Genomic DNA, 24,549 nt, shown 5'->3' with positions numbered 1-24,549 from the left:
AATAGCAGCTGTATCTAAAAATATTCTTGCCATCCAGAAACCAAAGTCAACTCTATGGTTTTTATCCCATCTAATTGGCAATTAAGAGTCTTACCTCATACCTGGGACCTAAGCAAAGGATATTCTTGCCATCTAATGATAACACTGGCATAATCTTTCTTCAAGTTCTTCCCCAGTGGAAGACTATTTCTTTTTTTAGAATGAGCCCCTACTAATATAACTCTTCTCAGACAAGGACAAAAAATTGTCAATGGACCTCCTTGTCTACCTAGCAATCGCCTTCTAGCTTCATTTCATACATTAACATCTTCTGACACTCCTCTCCCACATACAATGAGATACCTCCCTCTCTCTACCCCAGTGACATTCTGCACATATGTCTCCTGTGGCTTGTCCATCATGCCTCCACATAGCTGTAGATTTAGTGCCATTTTACCAACCAGACTGTAAGATCCATCTTTGTACCTATCTGGCCAGCATGGTGGTCAACTCACTGCCATATCTCAATAAATATTTGTAAATTGACTGACTGAAGGAATGCTTCCAATGACTCCTTTTGAAGTATTATTCTTCCTCAGATGGCATTGGTCCTGACCTTCTATCCATCCTCCTATGAAAAGAAACAAGCTAATAGGTCTAGATCGTGGGCGATGAGATACAGGGTCATCTATAATCTGGACCTCACAATTCTAGTATTATCAGTATAGTCCAAATCTTAAAGGAAAAAAACGCTTTTTATCTTCTCTAAGAAGATTTCTTTATCACATTCTGAAATAAAAATAACTAAAAATCTTGTCCTGAAATGGGGTAGGAAAGGTAAAAGGAATATTAAAGATCCATATCTGCTAATCTTCGTGTCGAGGCCCTAAGAGCTGCCTAAGAGATGTACATGGCTCAAAAACCTTCAAAGGAGTGAAATCAATCTATTTCATTAATAGAACACTCATTCACTGATTTTAAGAGAGGCAGAACAATGGTTAAGAGCACAGACTCAAGCACACTGCTTGGTACAAATTCTCTCGAGAGATGTTTACTGGATAACAATTACGTCAGAATTACTCCTCTAGCCACTGGTTTTATTCTCTATCATCTCTTGTCTGGGCTATTGTGACAGCTTTGGAACTGGTCTCCCTGTTTCTACCCTTGCTCCCTTGCCCTCAGACTGACACTCACTTGACAGCTCATCTCTTGTTTGCTCCACCTCCCCCAATGGTTTCCCATCTCACTAAGCATAAAGACCACAGTTCCATAAGATTATTCATACTATCCACTCTGGCTTTCTCTTGTGTATCTGATCTCATCTCCTAGTATTCTCCTCTTTCTCACTTTTTTCCAGCCATATTTACCTCTTTGCTCTTCCTTGAACCACAGAAACACACTCCCATGCAAGGCCCAGGGCATTTACCATTCACCATTCCCTCTGCCTTAGGGGCTCTTCCTTTCATTCATTATCTGTGTAGCTTGATCACTCGCTAAACTCAGGTCTCCACCTGAGGACCACAGAGTCAGAGTTTCCTTCCCTCACCACTTAATCTAAATCAGCCCACACTCTCTCAACCCTTGCTCTTCTTTAATTATCCCCATCAAACATATTATAGACGCATTTGTATATTTTTGGTGTACTATCCAGAGCTCCGGGATAACAGAGGTTCTATCACTGGCCCCTAGAAGAGGATCTGATGCATAGTAGGCACTCAATATTTACTGAATGAATAACGGAATACCTCTGCTTAAAAAGCTTATATTTTAGTTATGTTAAGAGGACATAAAACATTGAAAACTACAGCATATAAAAGCTAAATAGCATGATACTTGAATGATATGCCACATGGTAGTACAGAATTAAGGGCCAGATGTGCCATAATTGGCATAGACAATAAGTTTGATGTTCTTGCATGCTTGAGATTATGTTATACAGGCCCAGGAAAGAAAATTATTCTCTCTGTTTCTATCTAGGTTGCTGAAAATCCTGTCCCAAATGGGAAGACACCCTTTAGAGGATAGCTAGCTCCCGTGGGCTTCCAAAAGTAGTACAGGGTCTGATCATCTTGTCAAAAGTTGTCCCCGACAATGTGAGTTGACATGGATGCAAAATTTACAAGGTTGTCTTGCACACTCTTGAGGAGATGAGACCTATTATCGATGTCCTGGGATATGGCTACCATCTGAACAGGAAACCAGAATGTTATACAACTGAGAGCCTTTGGTCTTGATATTTAAGTCACAGTCTCCTCCTTGTGGCTTGATTCCAGGGACCGGCTGTGTTCTCTCTCACAAGCTAGAAACACAGAAAATGTGGAAGCCAGACTGGCTTACACCTACCACTCAGCTTTCTTTAGGGCACCCGTGCTTATAATTACTGGATTTGTACTCAGAAAATGCGAATAAACTTGAGCATTAGCAGAAACAAAACATGGAAATGAAGGTAAATCTATTCCAGAAAAAGCAAATGAATTCTTAGTAAATAAATTATGAATGATTGAAGTGACCTTATACTTTTTAATATTTGTATATCTGACACTAAACTTCTTCCTGCTTTCTATTGTTATGAATTCAAATAATTGTATACATGTACTTTTGGGTTTTTTAAAACAAGCTAGGATGCTTATAAATTCAGATAGATGAAATTGCATCCAGAAATTTTAACTGCAAAATAAACTGCATTTATGACAGTGACTCTAACCCTAGGCTCCACCGGTCATTATGACTCAGAGAAGGGCCTCTCTGTACATTCTTGGGAGATATGTTCCAAGAGGCTTACAGCTTCCTCTAGGGTGACAATTGAGTCACCTTTACAAGCAATTGCCTTAGAAGGATTTCCTCCCAGTCATTTGCCCTACTCAGAAAATAAAACTGCTTTAGATTCCTTTTCCTTTTCAAGCTTTACACGTGAAAACATTCACTCTCTTCAACGAAAAGCTGCATTAACTTTTATGCTGAAACATACTTTTATTTGTAGCAAAAGCCTTCAGGCTAAAACCAACCCCTGAAGACTGATTTTGCCAGAAGGAAAGATGTCAGAATTCTTAGATCTTCTTTTCACGAGTAGTTAAACTCTAGAATATGTCTTCATAAATTACAGGGGACTTGAATTCATATCTACTGCCTCCTTCTGCCTCTAGGCAAGAGGAGAACCAAGCCATCAAGGCTGAGAGGTGGGTGAAAGGGATTTATTTAGCAAAGGAGTTGGAGGGTTTTTGCTTCAGTAGCACATTCAATAAGGTTGGAATGCTGCATAGAAGCTTAGCATGGTAACGATGTAGGGGTGACATTCATTAGGCTTTTCATATATACATTTTGTATAAGCTAGATGTACAACAGTGTATGTAGTGTAGTATATTAACTTTTGTGTAACAAAAAGGGAGGCAAAACTATATTTGTCTGTATAGGCATGAAGAAACACTGAGTAGGTAACAAAACTATTAGCTTTAGGGAATGGAGGTGTGGGAAACGATGAACGGGCAGGGCAACAGAGATGAGTCTTCTTGGTGTGGCCTTGTTATTTGAGTTTTGAACCATGAAAATCGATTATTTATTCAAAAATTTAAAAGGTCTCATAGGGAGATATGGCTTCTTCAATGATATTTAATTTTTTCTTACCTTTGAAAATAATTGTGTCACTACTTGGCTATTTGGTTTTGTACGCTAAGGATCTTATTCATTATCCATGACTTCTAAGACACGCTTCTTGATAAAGTAGACCACAATTAGATTATTATCATGTCTAAAAACCTAGGTAGGATTTATTGAAAATAAAGACCAAGTTTTTAATCTAGTCATCTTTATTCCTGCTGAATGTCTCAGCTTTCTTTTTTCTATTAATCAAAATGCACCAGAAGTAAAATTTCTCTCTCTCCATTTCATCATTTATATTACCAATCAATAAAATAAAAAATTACCGTCTAGTGACAGCCTACTATATTCTGGTGTATATACCCTAATCTTTACATTTTACAGATGAAGGAAACTATGGCTCGGGACATTTAAGTGACTTCCCTATGTTGCTAATCCAGCATGCATGCCTAGCTCTCTCTGATTAGAAAGCTCTCACTCTGCCCATAGGACCACTTTAACCACTCTCAGGACATGATTCTACTTGAAAGTAAGCGATATATTGACTGGAGATGTTCCACTGCTAAGCTGTGGAAATTCAGGCAGGTGTCCTACAAACGAAAAATTGGAGACAAGTTCCTTATTTCCTTTCCTGTTCTAACATCCAGATGAGTTATGCTACATTGCTGCCTATAATGAAAATAAGTTCTGGAAATGTGCCTTAGAAAAATGATCTGACTGTGAAAATGTTTATCCAATGGATGGAAAGAATGTCTTATCATTTCCTTCCTAACCCTGAGGCTCTATAACTCTTTCTATTTAGACATCCAAGGAGTTAGGAAGATAATGTCTATGAATCATTTCATTATCCACAGGACTAGTTAATAAAAAGTATAAGATAAAATCACTCATATGAAAATCCTTAATATAACTGCCTTACATAGAGCCAATCAAGTAACTGAACTTTAATAATATTAGCCATGGGATGAATTCTTCTTCTATTCATGCAAACTTGTCACTAGATCGTGCACAAACCATTAAAGACACAAAAAAGGTATTGGAGGGGTTTATCAAGAGCACGTGACCGCTGGTTGACTCGCAAACTGGACCTAGGCAACCAGAGGCTACTTTCCCACTCCGGTCCCTGGAATGTACATTCTGCCCATTGTTCCCACACAAGGAGCTGATTTTAAGGATGCAGCCTTGAGAGAGTAATGTGTTGTTGAGACCATCTGGACTGTATACGTGACTGAACCCAGTTAAGGCCTCTATAAAAACTTTTAAGATTCTGGCAGGCAGCTGTGGAGATCTACTCATTTTGTGGCCACCCAAGTGGTAAGTTCCTTTGCTTATTAAAACTGCCACCTACCAATCTGGAACGGTCTGCCTATGGTCTCTCCTTGCCCTCCACATGTGGGGGCCAGTTTCAGATTTCACCTAGGGAACTCCCAAAGTTGCAAACCAACAAAAGGTAAATGAGACTATATCTAAATTGAAACCTATTGTTCTTAGTAAAGAAACTTATGAAAGTGAAAAGCCAAACAAAACTAAATATACTCTTAACATATGATCCAGCAATCATATGTTAACATATGATCCAGCAATCCAAAATGCTCCTTGGTATTTACTCAAATGAATTAAAAATTTGTCCACACAAAACCTGCACATGGATGTTTATATCAGCTTTAATCATAACTGCCAAAACTTGGAAGCAACCAAGATGTCCTTCAGCAAGTGAATGGATAAATAAATTGTACTACATCTAGAGAATGGAATATTATTGATCCCCCCCAAAAATGAGATATGAAGCCATGAAAAGATATGAAGGAACTGTAAATGCATATTACTAAGTAAAAAGAGCCAATGTGAAAAGCCTGCATACTGTATGATCTCAAGTTTATGACATTCTGGAAACGGTAAAACTATGCAGACAGCAAAAAGATCAGTAGTTGCCAGGGGTTGGAGTTGGGGGAGTTATGACGAGGTGGAGCACAGAGGATTTTTAGGGTAGTGAAAATACTCTGTATGATACCATAATGGTGGATACATGTCATCATACATTTGTCCAAACCCAGAGAATGTACAACACCAAGAGTGAACCCTAAGGTGAACTATTGACTTTGAGTGATTTTGATGTATCAATGTAGGTTCATCCGTTGTAACAAATGTACTACTTTGATGGGAGATATTGATAATGGGGAAAGCTATGCATGTGTGGGAGCAGGGGCTATGTATATGAGACATCTGTGTACCTTCCTCTCAATTTTGGTGTGAACCTAAAAAAAAATAAAGTCTTAAAAAAAAAAAGTCATAGAATGAGAGAACATAATTGTGATATACATATCTTACAAAGGATTTGTATCCAGAATACATAGAGAACTCTATGACAAGTAATTGATTACAAAAGTGGGCAAAAGATCTGAATGGATACTTCTCAACAGAAGATAAATGAATGTGTAATAAGCCCATGTGAAGATGCTTAACACCATTCGTCTACCAGAGAAATGCAAATTAAAATCACAATGAGATCCCACTACACATCCACTGGAATGGCTAAAAAACATTAACAATATCAGGTACTGGTGAGGATGTGGAGAAACTAGAACTCATACATTTCAGCTAGGGAAAGTAAAATTCAACAAACACTTTGGAAAACTATTTGGCAAAACTATCCTTACAAAGCTAAATGTACACATTATACAGCTCAGCAATTCCACCCTTAGGCACTCACCAAGAGAAATAAAAACATATTTCTATACAAAGACTTGAAAATCAAAGATCATAGCAACTTTATTTATAGTTGCCAAAAAAAAGGAAACTACCTGAATGTCCATCAATAGGAGAATGGGTAAACAACTTGTAGTATATCTGTAAAATGGAATACGACTCAGAAATTTTTTAAAAAAAATCTTGAACTGCTGATAGATGCAAGGACATGGGTGCATCTCAGAAAAGTTACACTGAGTGAAATAAGCCGTACACAAGGGTACATACTGTACCACTCCATTTATATGTAATTCCAGATAAGGCAAATGAATGTAGTGTCTAATAGCATATTGGAAGCAGCCTAAGGCTGGGGTTCACTGCAAAGGGATATCAAGGGACTTTGGGGTGATGATAATATTCTCTGTCTTGATTGTGCCCATGGTTGTACAGGAGTACATATTTTTTAAGACGCATTGAGTTGCACACTTAAAAGGTGCTGTTTATTTTATATAAAGTACACCACAACAAAGTTATTGAATGAAAAAATGTTCTCTTCCAGATCAAGTTCTGTCCCATAACTAGCAAAAGAAGCAAATTAAGCTTTAAAAATCTTGTGAACATGTTTATGTTCTAAAAAAGGGTTTAAGGTAGAGATACATTATGTAAAATTCTGCTTACAACGTCTGGGATATGGTCAGTGATCAATGTTATTAATTTGTTCCAGTTGTTCTTATGCAGAAAATATAAGTAATGTCCACAAAGTCGGTCAGCTTTAAAACACTGAGAAATATACACAGAAGGACAAGATCATAAGTCAATGTTTAGTCAACAAAGAACAATTAAAGGAGTCTGGTATTATATGGAAGCTCTTCTCTCTTTTGTGATTTATAATATGACTTGGGTTTTAGAATACCTTTGTTGTTTACCTTCCGAGCTCTGGTATCTCTCACTTTTTACTGGACTCATTTGGCATTTATCACACATTTCCTATTTTAGTTGTTACATTTGTAAGCACATATTCATGTTTTCAACTTTGGCACAAATTCCTAGAAGGCAAGAACCATGTCTGACACCTTTTTTTTTTTTTAATGGCTGATTTGTACAGAGGAGGTATTCAATAAAAGTTGAGCATATTGTTGATGTTATTGGTGATATTTTCATCTTTGAAAATTTCTTGCCTCATCAATATTACTTAGTCAAATAACTTAGATATTATTAAGTTACTTCTGTATAAAATGAAAAAATAATTATTTAAGAGATTTGGCCAGGCAGATTTAAAAGACCTTAAATAGGTCTTTTTCTTTCTCTTGATACATTCATAAATCTAGGATCATTTATTTATTCACTTCCTTAGTCTCTCAATAAACTTGTATTGAACATTTCTCTTTGCCAAGTATTATGTTAAGTACTGAAAATACAGAGATGATTATGTGCTCACATTTTAGAAAGGATGTCAAATATAGCAACAAATTTAGAATGGTGGGATAAATACATCATGAGAGTTGTACGGAAAGAGAGAAAGATGATGCCAAGATAATGTTCCAGAAACGATTCAAAAATAAAATTTTGATCCATCTATTCATTACCTAATCTAAAATTCTGCAATCAAATTTAATATCATTTAGATATTTGGATGTAGATAATCCATAATTGATATTATAAAAGTTGAGTCATTTGGGCATTTAAATTGTGGTTATTTTCCCATGCAAGGATTGAGTAACCTCTTTCCCTGATTACTTAGGCACCTGTAGTTATGCCTAAGGTCAATAACCTCATCCAAGGCTTGACTCTTATTCAAAAGAAGAAACTTTGTTTGCATAAGACAGCCCCGAGTCAGCCAGCCGTAACCAGTAAATCATGACTTGATTTGAAGCTGACCTCTTCTGTTTTGCACCTTCCTGGAAGGTCACGGTGACTATACGGGCAGCTTTCTTCCACAGAGGGAAACATTTTTGGAAATTTTGAACGAGAAATTGGTCACTAGGATTATATCTACTTATGTCTTTCCTTGATTGCAATTTGATATAAGAAAGTAATCTGTGCCAATCTGCTCTTTCTTTTTGCCAAAAAAAGGAGATAATAACATTAAAAAACAGTCTTTCACGTCATTAAAGCTTCATCCAATCAAAAACTCAAATGCTCATGCTACCTTCTTTGTCAGGGGCCTCCTACATGACATTTCCTTTCTGAAATTTCCTGCCCCACTCCCCCACAACACTCCTTTACCTGGAAAATCCCTCTTATCCTCTAGATCTTAATTTAAATGTCACTTTCTTCGACATGTCTTTCTTGAGTCCATCCCCCCAAATATACACCCAGCTCCTATCCCAACAGACTAGGAGAACGTTCCTCTCATATGCTCTCACAGTACTTCTTCATAAAACATACAACTTCGTAATTAATTAGTTAATTATTTTCTGTCTTCCTTACCAGTCTTCACCCTCCATTTTATAATACTACCAAAATATATCACACATCATTTGGTTTACTCATGTAATTATCCCATTTTGGCATGATCAGAATGAAGTCTAGCCAAAAGCAGGTATTTGCTTCTAATTTTACTTTTAGCTGGTTATAAATTTTATCACAATTAAACCTGTCAGAAAAATTCTCTGAAACTTGAAGATAAGGCAAAACAGTGGGCAATAGATCCTTTTAATATCATACTGGTTCGATGGCCACCTGAGGCTCCTCTAGGTAGGCACAGCATTGTCCAAAAGAACTTTCTGTAAAGATGGAAACATTGCCCAATATGGTAGCCACTAGGCCAGTGTAGCCACTGAGCACGTGAAAAGTGGATAGTGCGACCGAGGGACTAAATTTTCTGTTACATTTAATTTTAATTAATTTAAGTTTAAATTTAAATATCCACATTTAAATAGCTAGTGGCTACCTTATTGGACAGCACAAGTCCAGAGGAATGTACTACTTAGTTTGTCTCACCTTTTGCTATTAATTAAAGGTCCCAGACTTAGTAACAGTACTTGTTAATTTGTAGAATTTTATACATTAAGTCTGCAAATAATTTTTGCTCACTGGAACAAATAACTCCAAAGGTTTATGGCCTATTGGACATTAGCAAATTTTAAAATCTGACTCAGTAATTTTATCCTAACATGTCTTTGTTAAATTGCCTATATATACATAATTTCTCATATTTTCTCTGCAGCAATTATGACATCTGGTTCCTTTATTAATTAATAAGTTATACGAAATTGTTCACATATGTTCATTTTATATTTGCCAGAGTCATAATTTGAAAATTAGTTTTAGAGGTCACCCCCAGTAGCCCCAAAAATTAACTCATAATATTAGCTTTGAGATTCCTCAGAGAGCACCTGAAAAATCATAAATATTTGTTATTTTACTTTGTAAAAATTAAAAATATGCTAGAAATAATTAGGTTTGTTTGGTAGCTTCACAGTTACTAACTGGTTCAACACTATTGTAAGAGCTGCATAGAAAGAACTGTAAAATCAGAAGAGAGGCTCAGACTTCCTTAGACTAATTTGCCTAAGTAAAATATAATAAATACAAATAGTTCACAAATTAGATGCTTTTTTGGGAAGGCCCTGGAGATTATTCAGTGCATTCCATAATATGTTCTTACCCTCAGGGAAAGCATTGGTCAAACCACTATGAGAACCTAATAGAGAAGTTTACTCTCCTGAATTCTGACATCATTGGTTATTGTCATAAATCAACCACAATCAATCAGTCTCATCATCAAATAACTCTCTATTTCTTGATGCCTCCCTGAAGGCTCTGCTATAAGCTCTAGGCTAGAATTGGTGTCTTCAACAAAGGACAGTCTCAAAGCCTCATAAAAAGTATAGTCCCAAGTACTTGTCAAAGAATTGACTCGGAGATAGGCTCTAAACTCACATGGCTTAGACAACTTTCAGGCTGTACCAATGGAACAAGTCAGGATTTGCTAGACTCTTTTAGTCTGGAAGCAGACATAGTACATGAAAGCAGACTGCTGACCCTGGATCCAGGGCAACAAGGATTAATCACCAGGACTAAATAAGCTCATGAGGAAAATGCAATTGTGATTATTTGTCTGGAATCTGGCTGGCATTCTTTTAACTTTCTATTTTCTAATAAATATGTAGAGGAACCCTTTCTCTTTCTTCCTTAGTTACCTCTAATTCTAACCTTAGAAGATTATGCTTCTGTAAACCTGAAATTAAATGTTCTAAATGGTATCTAAGTCTCACTGACCCACTTGGAATTCAGAAGCAAATAATATTTTTACTGAATTGCTTTACTTTCCATGGCGATAGGTTATTTGCATGGATCAATACGAGTCTGTCTCCGTGTTTACCAGGACTTAACTGCACAAATCAATGTTGCAACCAAGTCTGTGCTTGGAGTGTCATATTTGAGAAGGATTCTTATTTAATCAAGTATGACAGCTCATCATTAAGGACCATATTTGAAGTGGATGCCCACAAAGCCTTTCTAGGAAGCTGGTCTAGTGTCTGCTTTCAAAGTCCCAGCCTCTCAGGTAGTAAAGAGATGATTTCCAGCAGGCTAGGGGCCTTAGCAAATTTGACGGAGCTCTAGAAGAGATGATTTCACCTAAACTTATGGGTACTGCAGTTGAATCTAGTGGAGAGACTCTTTTAGGGTTGGTTTCCTAGCCTTGGAATAGAAGAGGTATTAAAAGAGAATTTTAAAAGTCCAACTCAAAATTTCGTACAAAAATTCCAAACAGAAGTAAATTTTGTGGTGCTAGTGATCGCTCAATACTATAAGGCCCTAGATTTGCAGAGCAAATTCCAGGAGGTTCCATATGGTTAATTAACACTCTTGATGCACCTATGGAAATAATCAAGTCAAACCTGTGCCCCAATAAAACTTCACTCACAAAACAGGTGATGGGCTGAACTTGGCACACAGGCTGAGTTGGTCAACCCCTGGTCTATTCCATGGAAATGAGCCAAAAAGATGAGTAGAAAGTACTTTCAATAACATATGGGGACAAAGGCCACTGAGAATTGTCTAAGAGAAGTCACTTCCTTCTTCTAATTGTTTACTATTGATTAAAAGTCCCAGATTTCAGGAAGTTACTTGTTAACTTGTAGGCTTTTGTCCCGTAGAAATGCAAATAACTTTTGCCTGATGGAACAGATAACCTCAAAGATTAACTTTTTAAAAAAAATTACACCATCTTATCCTAACACTTCTTTTTTTTTTTTTCTTTTGCTGAAAAAGATTTGCCCTGAGCTAATGTCTGTACCAATCTTCCTCTATTTTGTGTGTGGGTCGCTGCCACAGCATGGCCGCCACTGAGTGGTGTAGCTCAGTGCCTGGGAACTGAACCCGGGCCACCAAAGTGGAATGCACTGCACTTAACCACTAGGCCATGGGGCCGGCCCTAACACTTCTTTTTAAATTGCCAATATATACCTAGTTTCTTAAATGCTTTTCAATCTGGTCATTACATCTTACTGATACCCTTCATTAATTAATGAATTAAAGAAAATCTTTTACACGTGTCCATTTTATATTTGCCTGAGAGTTATGATTTTACATTTTGAAATTGTACTTTAACTAACTATATGCTGGGTCAATAGGCCAGGTTGAACATCATAAGACATGGCTTCTCCTTCCACATCTGGCACATCATGACCTGACCATTTGGAACTCCAGGATTGTCATCTCTAAACTGGAGGTGGTAGACCAAGATTTCAAAAGTCCCTTCCAAACTTCATTTTAAGTATTCTAAAACTGAAAAGTTTGACTATGTTAATAGAGGCAGAATATTATTGAAAGAAAGAAACTTTAGCATTCTGAAAAGAACTCAAACAGACTTGGAACATACTGTCTTTTTATTCCAGTTACAACTAAAGGGGTCCATTCAAAATGAAAAAGCACCATTTAAATGATCACGTTGCCAGGAGCAATTGCTCTTTAATTGAGCCGTTTGTCCTGCAGATAGATAACTTTTGACACACACATAGAATGATACAAGATTTATATCTTTCCTAGAGTTTTTTCTTGTCAAGGCATAATAGAGGGTCATTCTTTATCAGGAGCATATGCAATGCTCAGATAGTAAGCCTCCTTGCCTTTTTCACACTGAGCAGTTGCTACAGATCTGAAATGAAACTTTGATATAGTTTGAATCTAGACAAATGCAAAACCCTTGTAAATAACTAAGACTTTTCCAAAGAAGGGTACTGAAATGGTCTGTTGAGGGTCATAAAAAGTTCTGTATTCTAAAGTTTTTAAAAAATAGTTTATAAAAGAAGTGAAAGGCAAGATAATAATTAAAACAACCTAGATAAAAGTATAACACCTACAATATTCATGAAGCAAAATGAATCATTTGGGGATTCCATCAATAATGGATTTGGTCGGTATTTATTTTTTACAGTGATTGAAATATTTTCTGTATTAAGAAAAGACAGGATATTACAATACAGACCATCTTAAATCCAGTTATGAGCTAATTCTAACCTTGAAAATGGGGATTTACCCACAGGGCATGATAGTTATCAGAATAGGCCCAGTCGAAATTTGGCCTCAGAATCAGAATCACAGATTTATTATAAATCAATAATTTATTTATTTGATTACCATGACGATGTGGTTGAATGGGAAAATTTCAAGGGTGTTCAGTTCAGAAATCTGGTTGTTTTACCTAAACTCCATACACAGTAACCTGGAGTAAAAGGTGAAAAATGTGCCTGGCTAGAAATAATCCCAAGAGATGCATGAATAAAAGTGACATTTTTAATGGGATCAAATGAGATTTAATAACTACCTTTAAATCTAGACACTATTTTCTAGATTTTCAAGTCTGGATTATATTACCTTTTATATTATATGTGGCTAATTTGAACTTCATAGGTTTCTGATCCAAAGAAATTTTTTTATATTGTTATTAAATGATATTAACTGTATGGTATTGATCTTTGTCATTTGTTGATACTTGCTTTGTATTTTGTGTTAGTAAATTTTTATGCATAAGAAGAATGTTTATGTATGCTTAAAAGAGTAACTTTATTAGTTGCAAGTTTAATATATGTCCATTAGATTGAAATTGTAAATTGTATGGTTCAAATTCTCTATCCTTATTAATTTTTGCCCAGGTTCTATGACAATTTGGTAAAATCTCTCACTGTCATTGTGGATTTGTCAATATCTCCTTGCTTTTATATTCTGTTTATACTATTTTAGGTTATGTTATTAGGTGCTTACAGGTTCAGTACGGACATATCATACTGGTGAATTGCATGTTTAATCGTTATTTAACAAGGCTTTTAAATCCTAATGACACTTTCTGCTTTAAAATGTATATGCCTACTATGATTATTGCTACTCCAACTTTCTTTCAGTAATTATCTGCCTGTTATATATTTACATATTACACTTATCCTTCATTTAATAATATTAATTTATTACTCAAATTCAATATATGGCAATAAAAACAACTAAGACCTAAATAAATCAAGTTACATTTCGAAGGACACAGATGGAGCATGACAGAGTTGCAGATAGATTTAAACACTCACAACACAAGGTCTCATAAACTTGAATTTTACTTCCTGACCTGACCCTGTCACTGCTTTTTTCATGCTCAGCAAGGACCTTTGCTCTTTCTTGGTCCAGCAGAAGGAGATTTTAGTATAGTTTTCCAGTTTATCTGTGGCTGCCACTTCGGAGGATTCCATCTCCTTCTACAAGATCAAGAACTTGGCCAAATGAAATCTAGACCTGTCACGGACTTCCCCCCCGGCCATGGCTCATTTCAACGTCAGCCTCTTTGGTGCTTTTATTTTAGTTTAGTTTTCTATGTTGAATTTTCTCTGATAAAGTAGCTTCAATTACATCTGGCTAATAACATCCAGGATTAATGTTTTCCTTTGAAATGACTAGGGAAAAACATTGTTGAACAATTTTGCTGCGATACATAGCTATATCGTCAAGAGCAGTAGGGGAGAAGTATTTAAAAGTCATCCTATGGCAATTTTCCACTTAAAAAATATATATATATTTATATATACTAGGGAAATACATGTGGTTGTTTGTGAACAAGTATATATTTTATGGCTGCTCATAGATGAGATGACAAAACTCCAAAAGTGTTTAGACTTGAGCTGCTCCAAGTATCAACGAACAACCTTTTTCATCAATGAACCCACTTCTTCCACTTGAGCCCGAATCCCGTGCTGCGCACTGTGAAGACCCATGTTCATCTCACTGAACTCCTCAAGAAGTTGCATTGGACAGGCCAACCCAGTAAGCACAGTCCTGCCAGGGAACACGTGTCTAACCTCCTTGGAGGTGGGCATCTCAGTCCGGCATTCCCCGGGAGGAACAGCACCTTAATTAATCCCCATCAACCACCATGGTTTCTGAGGAGACCATCAAAAATCCACCACGACTGCATCTAACAAAGCTTCTAATTGAGACTTGGTCTTTAGAAGATTCAGGAACAATGCTCTCTATTTCTGCTATCTGTGGGAGTGGCTGTTTTTTCTCCCACAACTGTGTGACATAGAATCACCAAAAGAACTTAAAGAAAGGGGCACAGGAGTGACAAAATAGTCCAATACTTCTTTATTTGACTAGATATTTAAAGGAGTGAATTCTTAAAGTTGTAACAACACTTTGTAAGTCATGAAGGGAATGAAATTTGCCCCGGATATTGCTATGGACACTCGACATGTTATCTCATTCTTCTTAAAACTCTGTAAGAAAAAGCTCATTTTTCTCAAAACTCTGTAAAGTTTTACCAAAGGGGCTCAAAGGGTAAAATGCTCAAGATTTCCAGGTTTAAGAATGACATAGAAAGGATTTAAATTGCAGCAGGTTTGCACTAAGTCTGCGCTCTTTATTATTACAGCACCCTGCCACTCACTGTTTGGTGGCCTCTTTTACTCAGATCGCTGAACATATGTCACTTTCTCAGAGTCTTCAAGACAATCACATCTAAAAAAGCTACCAAGTCAGTCTTTATCATAGCCTTCTTTCAATTTTCAAGTTAGTACCTATCAGATATATTCTGGTTTATTTAATTTGTAACAAGCTACAATAATAATAAAAAAGAATTTTAATAACGATGACTTTGGTTAATAATATTTAATTATTGTTTATTGCCTATTTCCCTCCACAAAATGATGGAGGCCATGAATGACAGGACATATCTTGTTTACTGCTCTAACTCCCATGCTTGGCATACAGTGAGGAACCGACAAACATCTATTAAAGACAGACAACCCAAAAATATTAAATGCTGTCTCCATAAAATTTTCCACTGATTCCAAAGTGCAAACTACAATGATTACATTGCATTTTTGGGACTAGCAAGGCTCATTTGCAACTTAAACATCTATGGAACCATGATTAATATTTATCAACAAGTTTCCGTAGAGTTTTTAACTTCCTCTCTATGAAATAAAAGACATAATTAGAAGAGAATAAGAGTATATTAGTGGTGTCCATCTACACATGAGTTATAGTTGTGTGAACCAGGAGGGACAATTAAAACAATGTTTTGGATAAAACTGCTTATCAACAATGCATGGTACACATTTCAAATTGCTAATTGGTCTTTGGTACTCAAAGCCTGAGTCTCATAGATTTAAAAGCTTTCTGCTGTACCCAAAAACTTAATTCCTTGTAAGTAAAATCAATTCTGGACACAACAAGACCTTGCTTTCAAGAAAGGCTTCTTCCCAAAACTATATGGATCATAACTGATCCCTTTTGCCAAACTCCAACAAAATACATAACCTACCCCTCCTGGTTCACACACGATCACCGACGTGCACATGGCATGCCACTAATATACTCTCATCCCCTTCCCTTTAAAGTCTTTTATTTAACAAGAGAAAATTATAATTAGATGCCAAAGAAATTCTCAAGTTGCACAAGATTCCTATCTATCGTGGCCTGTATATGCGGCCAACAGGTTCTTAAAAACTCATGTTAGCATTGTAATCACATTTCAGGACAAATCAAGAAGGACTATTTGTCATTTCCTTACATTTATTTCTTTATTAGTTCAGCAAACGCTAAGTGCTTCCCACAGGCTTACCATTAGAAGTGGGCCCTCAGCTGACTTACTGCGTTTTCTGTGGCTTGTACTAGGAGACATCTTTTCTAACTCAAAGCATAGGCGCTCAGAAAAGAAAAATAAAAGTAAACTGAAGAAATAACAGAGCAAATTTTGCTGACGCTCCTTCCTCTTCTCCCTTTGCATTAGGTCCTTCTGGGTGATTTAATAACGTAAAACCTATCTTTGTCCATCTTTCTTAAATGTCTTACTAAGTACCCCATCCATATGGATTATGTTATGTCTTCTAGGAAAAAAAGCACAGCTGAGGGTAAAATCAGTGTGACCAGATTTGCTATCCGTTTAACCTCTTTTCAATAAGAATATGTATATTAAAATTAATCTTTTAGAAATATCTACCTTAATATTCTCCAGCAAATCTAGATAATATTCATACTCACCTGGATCCTTTGGGCAGCAAGACTTTTCAAGGCCTAAGGGGATTATTCTCAGGGATAAAATCACCAGATAATCACTCCTTTCACACTTTAACAAATTAGTTTCAGCTTTTGCATTTGACTCTTCAGCCTACACGCCACCTGTTTGCCAGCAGTTCTGCTCTTCTGCTGGGCTTCGATCCCATCGTCTTCAGTTAACGAGGTCTAGCCAGTGGACTTATTTTTAGGACTTCAATTCAGGAAGAAAGTTCTCGTGCTGAGAAGAGTATCAAATTCTGAATAAGATCAATGCCTCTGGGATTTTTTTTCCTATCATCATTGAATTCAATGAATCTTTAGACTCAACATAGAATGAAGTTACTCTAAAATTATTAATGATGACATATATGAGGATGACATAAAACTGAAGTTTAAGGCTGCAAATCACATGTTGGGTAAAAATTTTCACAACTAAGTATTAATTTGAAGAATTGAGTTATCTTTCCAGACTTGAAATATAGAAAATTTTTTAAAAAGAGAGAGGGATACACTTTACTAACACAAAATTCATAGCGTTACGTAGTATATTGTTATAGCAACTCAAAAATAAATTTCAAAAATTACTTTTGCTTCAGAAATTATTGAAAGTCTGTGATGACTACTCCTGTTCTGATTTCTGTAACTTCCTCCAGAAACAAGGCATTATTTCAAAAAAGATTTTTCCCTGCCTAAGAAATATTATATAGCAATGTTAACATGTTAATTTTACATACTTACGTTCATTTGCATCTTAAGGATACTGTAAATTAATTATTGCAACTATTTGTAATTCTCATTACATTTTAAAAATATAGGTAACATATTTATAGAGTAAATATTCAATCAGAATGTTCAAAACACAAAGTATAGAAAACTAAAATAAGACTCAGTCTCTCCCTCCCTTATCCTCTGTTCTTCTCTTTCCTACCAAATAAAAAATTTTAGGAGAACTATAAGTATATTTTCAAAAGTTTGATACTTAAATATTTTGAAATCTCCTTTAGAGTATTTCAATATATCAAACATAGTGCACTTAAAATATATAACTGTTGAACTACCAAAGGTATTTTTTAAATTCTTTAAAAAATCCTTTTCATTAAAGTTACATTTTCAACATTGATACTGGGCTTTGAGTCTTAGTCTGTTTTCTTTCCAGAAATAAATCTTAATGGCACTGTTTATTTTAAAATTTCCCATGAATGTACCATTAATAGGACTCAACATTTTATTCATTTATAGATACTTTTATCTATTGCATTTTGGTGTAAGATACTTAAATTTAATTTCTAAGGTAATAATCTAACCTTACAATTCAACAAGGCTTTAAAGTTTTCAAAGAGCTCTTAATGCATGAAATTGGCATCAAGGCCCCGAAAAAGCAGCTTTCATTGATTTGTAAAACACTTAAAGAGAATTTCCAATTTTCTCCGCAGAGTCATATCCATTTGGGTTTTCTAATAGCAAACTACTCCCTTATCACACATAACCAGATTCATTGCTGAACAGGAAAAGGAATCTTAGATTATTAATTTCTTTAAATGTTTCCGTCTGCAATCTACTAATTGTAGTATAATATGGTCAAGAGAAAACCAACCAGATTTCTCTTCAACGGCTTTACACTGAGAGATACAGAATGGTTTAATAGCTTTCTGGCAGTCCACATTTATGATAAGAGTATTTGGAATGCTGAAATAAAGCAAGCACAAAAAGACTCCTACACTGCACCACAGCAATGATTAGGAAGGACAATCTTGGAGCTTTGAAAACAGAAAGCAGAAAGCAAGCAAGCAGTCCACAGCCCTGAGCAAAAATCTCTTTCCCATCAAAACTCTTGCAAATCTAGCTTCTCCTCTTGCAAACTCACAGGCTAGAGGAGGGAACCACAGCCACTCCAAAGTGGAGTTTCAGGCCCATCATTAGTGGTTTCTGTCACCGTCTTGGTGCTCCTCCTTCGTGAATGAAATATGCAGATAGCGTTTTACATGGGCTCTTTCAGTGAGGAAGAAGATCAGGAGACACAACTCACACAGCCAACACGTTCGAGATCTGTGACCGATGTACTTACACCTCCAAATGCCTCCAGATTTCAGCCTCTGGAAATATCTAGCCCATTTCTTTATGGCACTGTTGCTTCCATCAGCTGTGAAAATCAACATAACATAAGATAGTAACCCAACAAGTGCTGGACAGTATTCCAGAGCATCAGATCAAGTGAATACTAAAGGCACATTGACAGTGTACAAAATCTGAATGATAAAGAGCAAGTAAATACCTTCCAATCCACCAGAAGGGGGAAGGATGCTGAGCTGCTACGGCTGCTGCCTGCTCTCTTGTGTAACAGCACGGGCGGCTCAGTCCCTTAGACAGGCTGTGAAGCGTGGCTGCCTATCGGCGTCTGGGCGGTCCTAGTGCCTGCTGCAGGTTAGCACACAAGGTAACTCCAAAGAGCCTCCTTATTTCTTGTGCTTCTTCTAGGGACTGTCACCAAGGGTTTTGAGGGACGTCAGCTCGTTAGGCTTCAGGGCACTGGGGCTTGGGTTTGGGAAAAGTGATAGTAAACTGGGTCTGCTAATGTTGTCCAGACACTGCTGTTAAAACCAAAAAGGATTACAGATGATCTTGTCTGTTAAATAAACGGTGCTCTTGAAAATGTTAAAGCCAGAGGGTTTTAGAAAGAAAACTAATTTGCACTATATAATGCACTATACTGACTGAAATCGATTTATTTTGTTTTTTTTTTTCCTCCACATTTAAAATGTAAAGAGAAAAAAGAATAAAGAATAATGAAGTACGGCATTTTTAAAAGTTTAATATGTTGTTTCTTACTATTTGCAAAAATTGTTGTTAAAGATTCTAAAACTCCATGTTTAGCATATTCTGTTCAAAAATCTCAAATAGAATAAATGCAAAAACAAACAAAATAGAGATCTCCAGAAGCTTATTCTCTAAGAGAGGCAAAATGTACAAAACTCCATGTAAACCACCCTTTGTCTTCTCTATTCATTTGCTCCACTTTTTCTTCTTTGTAGCACCTTTTCCCACACAACATTCGTAGTTTTTTATTAAGTTATTGTCTAACTCGCCCACTGCAATATAATCTATATGACAGAATCACTTCTATTTACTTTGATGGAGTAATACTTTGATAACCTGAAAGATTCCTCAGCACATAGTAGGCCCTCAGTAAATATTTGTGGAAAGAATGAATTGGACGCTAAACTGAGAAATTACACTAAAGAAAACAAGTACAGAAGATAATCTCTTAATAGATTAAACTCAATTAGCAGATCATTCTGAGCAGCTGTTTTATTTAAGGGACTGTGTTAAGTATACATTTGCCTTTAAGAAGCTTATAATTTAAATGTAGAGAAAAGATATTAATATATGTGTGTAGTCAAACAATAATGTGTACATATAATATTTGCCATAAAAGAGTGAATAGTATGAGTCAAGATGTGCTATATTCACTAGGGGCTTCTATGTTCGGACGTTATGGCTATGGTGTTGAGCCGAGAGATTCAGTTTAAGAATTTAATACTGATTCACTGATTTCTCCACCTCCCCCGTCCCTACCCAAGTATATAGTCACAGTTTGGTTGACAGTAGGCAGATTGGATCAGAAGGGACCAGAATCTGGAAAGTTAACCCCAGTAAGATTTGTTCGCAGAGTAAATACAGGTACTAATACAGATGAAGAGAGGGAGGGCAGATAGATGGGTGCTGCAAAGGAGCAGGCAGGGGCCGCTCATACTTAGTGATCCTACTCAGACCATGGAGGGGAGGTATGGCTGCCAGGAGTGAAGTATATTGCCCCGTAACAAGGTACGCTGGTAAGGCTGAGGCTCAGAGGTTCAGAGGCCAAGAGGGGAGAGAGAAGATCAAAGATCTAGGTAAGAATCTCCCCATGGAGCACTCAAGGTGGGATTTTCTCATAGGAAAAGTACACACCCAAGAGTCACAGTGTCAGACTGAGCCCAACAATGAAGGGCACTGACGCTTTTTAAGATCTAAGGATCCGGAAGTCAATCAGCTGGACTGATCTCGAGTCACACGCAGGTCAATCAGCTCTGACTGTGGTTGGGGAAGAAGTGCATGAAGAGGGAGCCATACTGGTCATTAGAGAGTCAAGTTAAGCCAGAGTAATATTTGCCTCAATGCCCACAAATTGTGGGCAGCAATATTTGCTCAACTTGCCCACAAATTGTGATTCGCTTATCCACTGCATTTCTTTCTACTACTTCTCAATTCAGCACGTTTTATGAAATGAGATTCGGCTTTAAAGAGAAAAAGTTGACTAGCAGCAAAAGGCGCTAACACACCGTCCAGAGATGTTGATAGGTACGCTAGGTGCATGCACGGGGCCATAGCAGAGGAGGGGCTGTGAGCGGCACAAGTGGGAGGCAATACCCCTCCGTCGAGCCTCTCTTTGGAGCCACTGATTTTTATGAATGTCGGAGAGCCTCCTGGGGAATGATGCACTACGTCCCTGGCTGGGCCTCAGAAATACTGACCTGTCATCTGTGCCATGATGCCGGGTGGACGGAGGAAGAGCAGGGCTGCTGAGAGATGCATCACCACATATATGTCTACAGATAGATAGATAGATAGATACGTATAGGTACAGATATATAGATATATATCAAAAAGACTCAAACAACATAAAAAAACAATCTTGCAGGCTGGCCCCGTGGCTTAGCGGTTAAGTGCGTGCGCTCCGCTATTGGCGGCCTGGGTTCGGATCCCAGGCGCACACCGACGCACGGCTTCTCTGGCCATGCTGAGGCCTCATCCCACATACAGCAACTAGAAAGATGTGCAGCTATGACATACAACTATCTACTGGAGCTTTGGGGAGGAAAAAAAAAGGAGGAGGATTGGCAATAGATGTTAGCTCAGAGCCGGTCTTCCTCAGCAGAAAGAGGAGGATTAGCATGGATGTTAGCTCAGGGCTGATCTTCCTCACAAAAAAAAAAAAAAATCTTGCTCTAGTGGATATAGAGAAAAACAGAGACTATACCTTCTTCTCATACAAATATAGAATATTTTTCAAAATTCATCATTCACTAGGTCATAAAGCAAGTTGCAAAACTTCTAAAGAATCAGTATCACACAGACCGTGTTCTTTGACCAGAGTGCAATTGCATATGTCAGTAATAAAATGATAAATAAAACATTCCTATACAGTTGACAAATAAAACCACACTTCTAGATAATTCATGGATCAAAGATGAAATGAATACAGAAATTTAAAAATAATTAGAAATGTACAATCACAAAAATACTACATATAGGAGACTATGAAAGCATACTTAAAGACAAATTTGTAGTCTTAAGTTCTTATATTAGCCAATAAAAAGGTAGAAAATTAAAGAAGGATATAATAAATATTAGAGAAGAAGTCAATAAAATAGAAAACCAATCTACACTAGAAAGGAATATACATGAAGAATCAACAAAGTCAAAAGCATTTTTTTGAAAAATTTAATGAAATAGATAACTATTTGGCTAGAGTGGTTGAAGATAAAAGAGAGAAGGCACAAAAACCATTTAGAAACTCTTTAGAAAAATTTTTTTAAGTTTCTGGAAAAGTTAAACATATGTCTTTCATACAACCTAGCCATTCCACTCCTAGGTATTTGTCCAGGAAAGATGACAACTATAAAAAAGGCTTATATGAATTTTCATAGCAGCTTTAGTTGAAATAATTGAAAATAGAAAACCACTCAAATGTCCATCAAGAGAAGAACAGATAAACAAATTGTGGTATATCCATATATATCCATACAGCAATAATAAGGAATAAACTATTGATACATGCAACAACATAGATGAATCTCAAATCATTATGCTGAATTTTGTAAAAAGCCAGACAAGAAAGGGTACATACTACATGATTTCAGTTACATAAACTGCCAGAAAATGCGAATTACTCTATAGTTACAGAAATCAGATCAGTAGTTGCATGGGGACAGGATGGAAGAAAGGGTGAATTATGGAGGGGCAGGAGGAGACTGTTGGGAATAATGGCTGATAGATATTTTAATTATCGTGATTGTGGTGATGGTTTTGTAGTGTTTACATAGTCAAAACTCATTGTGTTAGGCCAAGTCCTCAAGGAGCAGATACCATGACAGGATCAGACTGCAAGAGATCCACTGGTGAGAAAAGCTGGAGGGAAATGGAGGAGAGAGACAGAGGAGGCTGGGAGAGCCATCAGCCCATGACGCAAAACTAACCAGGTGTAGGAGACAGGAAAGTAAGGAAAACAGGATGGAAAACAGGAAGGTCTTGGACTAGACTAAGAAATTTTGGCAAGACTGGCACAGAGCTCTCTGGGCCCCTCAGTGGAGTCCTGCATCTCGCAGGAATGAACCTACCTTAGCTCCCTGCTGCACTTGGTCACTGGGAGGAGCAGCCTGTGGAGTGTAGCCTGGGCCCAAATGCAAAGATGGATTCCAGATTTCAGTGCTGTTAGTCAATTACTCTCCTAGAAGTAGAAGATCTGAAAAGTACATTCCCATGGCTGCCCCCTCACCAAATTAGATACTTTAAATATGTGCAGTTAATTGTATGTCAATTAGGCCTCAATAAAATTATAAAAACAAGAAAGACATAATGGCAGATAAAGCAGAGGTTAAACATATAACAAGAACACTTGTTTTCTAGGATTTTGTCAATTTCCAACACTTGTTTTCTAGGAATCTGTCAATTTCCAGTTTATGCCAATAGATTTGGAAACTTGGAAACTGACAGATTGCTAGAAAAATGTAATTTACCAAAACTGATTCAAAAGAAACAGAAAATCTGATTAATTCTAGCATTACAAAAGAAATTAAGAACAACAGATACCCTACAATCTAGTAATCCTGTTCATGGGGTACCCAAGAGACTGATATCAAGAATCCTCATGGCAGCAATGTTTGAGTAATAAAAACCTGAAACATTTAAATAGCTGTGAAAAGGAGACTAGATAAACGACTGGTGCTGTATTTACACAGAGAATAACATACAACAATGTATAATCTTGAGCTATGCACAACCAAATTTTGAAAACATGCTATTAACTAAAAAAGTAACTCCTGGAAGACTGAATATGATACACTTTTAGAGATAAAAAAATAAAATTAAACAATGTTGTGGTAAAACTATATATTTTAAAAAGCAAGGAATTCATCCTTAGGCTAGTGATCACTTCTGAGGTGGGGTGGTGAAGTGCAATCTACTAGTAATGATCTAATTCTTGGATTTACGGGCATTCATTATATTATTATGCTTTTTACCTTACACATATCTTATACTAATCCTTTGTACGTAGCAAAAAATATATATGTGTCTTCTTATAAGAGAAATAAAAGAGAGAGAAATCCTATTCCACACAGAGGAAACAGCACGTGCAAAGATATTAGAGTAGTAAGTTGGAACCATGACGTGGAACAACAGAGAAATAGAAGGACGCTGCTAAAGTAGGTGAGGTTGGTGGGGGGGGAGGAGGAGCACAGCTCATGGGCAACTACGTAGTACCAATAACAGTCCCAGGGCAGCTAACATCTTCTCACCTTGTTAGGAAGACGGTCTTTGCAAACTTGACCTTGCTTCTCTTTGCCAAGGCTGATTAGTCATGCTCTGACTGCAGATTTCCAAACAGGCACAGCTCACAGAGAGGCCTTTTAGGTTATTCACCATTAATTCAGAATTCACGTCTCAACGGAATTTTCCAATTCCTCATGAAGACCTGCTAGTTTTCGGTTTGGAACTGTGATTTAGCGTACCACTTCAATTTGTAATCTCATCTCACTGCTCACA

At 36.8% G+C, this 24,549-nt stretch overlaps 1 protein-coding gene across 1 annotated transcript in view; it reads right to left on the bottom strand.

Moving 5' to 3' along the window:
- RAB27B (RAB27B, member RAS oncogene family) overlaps positions 1 to 18,869 on the bottom strand; it is a 155,117-nt gene extending 136,248 nt beyond the window's left edge. Inside the window, exon 1 of the mRNA XM_058557173.1 lies at positions 18,812 to 18,869. The gene's annotated coding sequence lies outside the window, so the exon portion shown is untranslated. The remainder of the gene's footprint in view (positions 1 to 18,811) is intronic.
- Positions 18,870 to 24,549: the final 5,680 nt, after the last annotated feature.

The sequence above is a fragment of the Diceros bicornis genome, chromosome 16 (genome assembly GCF_020826845.1).
Source record: "Diceros bicornis minor isolate mBicDic1 chromosome 16, mDicBic1.mat.cur, whole genome shotgun sequence".
NCBI classification, from domain to species: Eukaryota; Metazoa; Chordata; class Mammalia; order Perissodactyla; family Rhinocerotidae; genus Diceros; species Diceros bicornis.
This window is presented reverse-complemented; position numbering and strand designations above follow the sequence as displayed.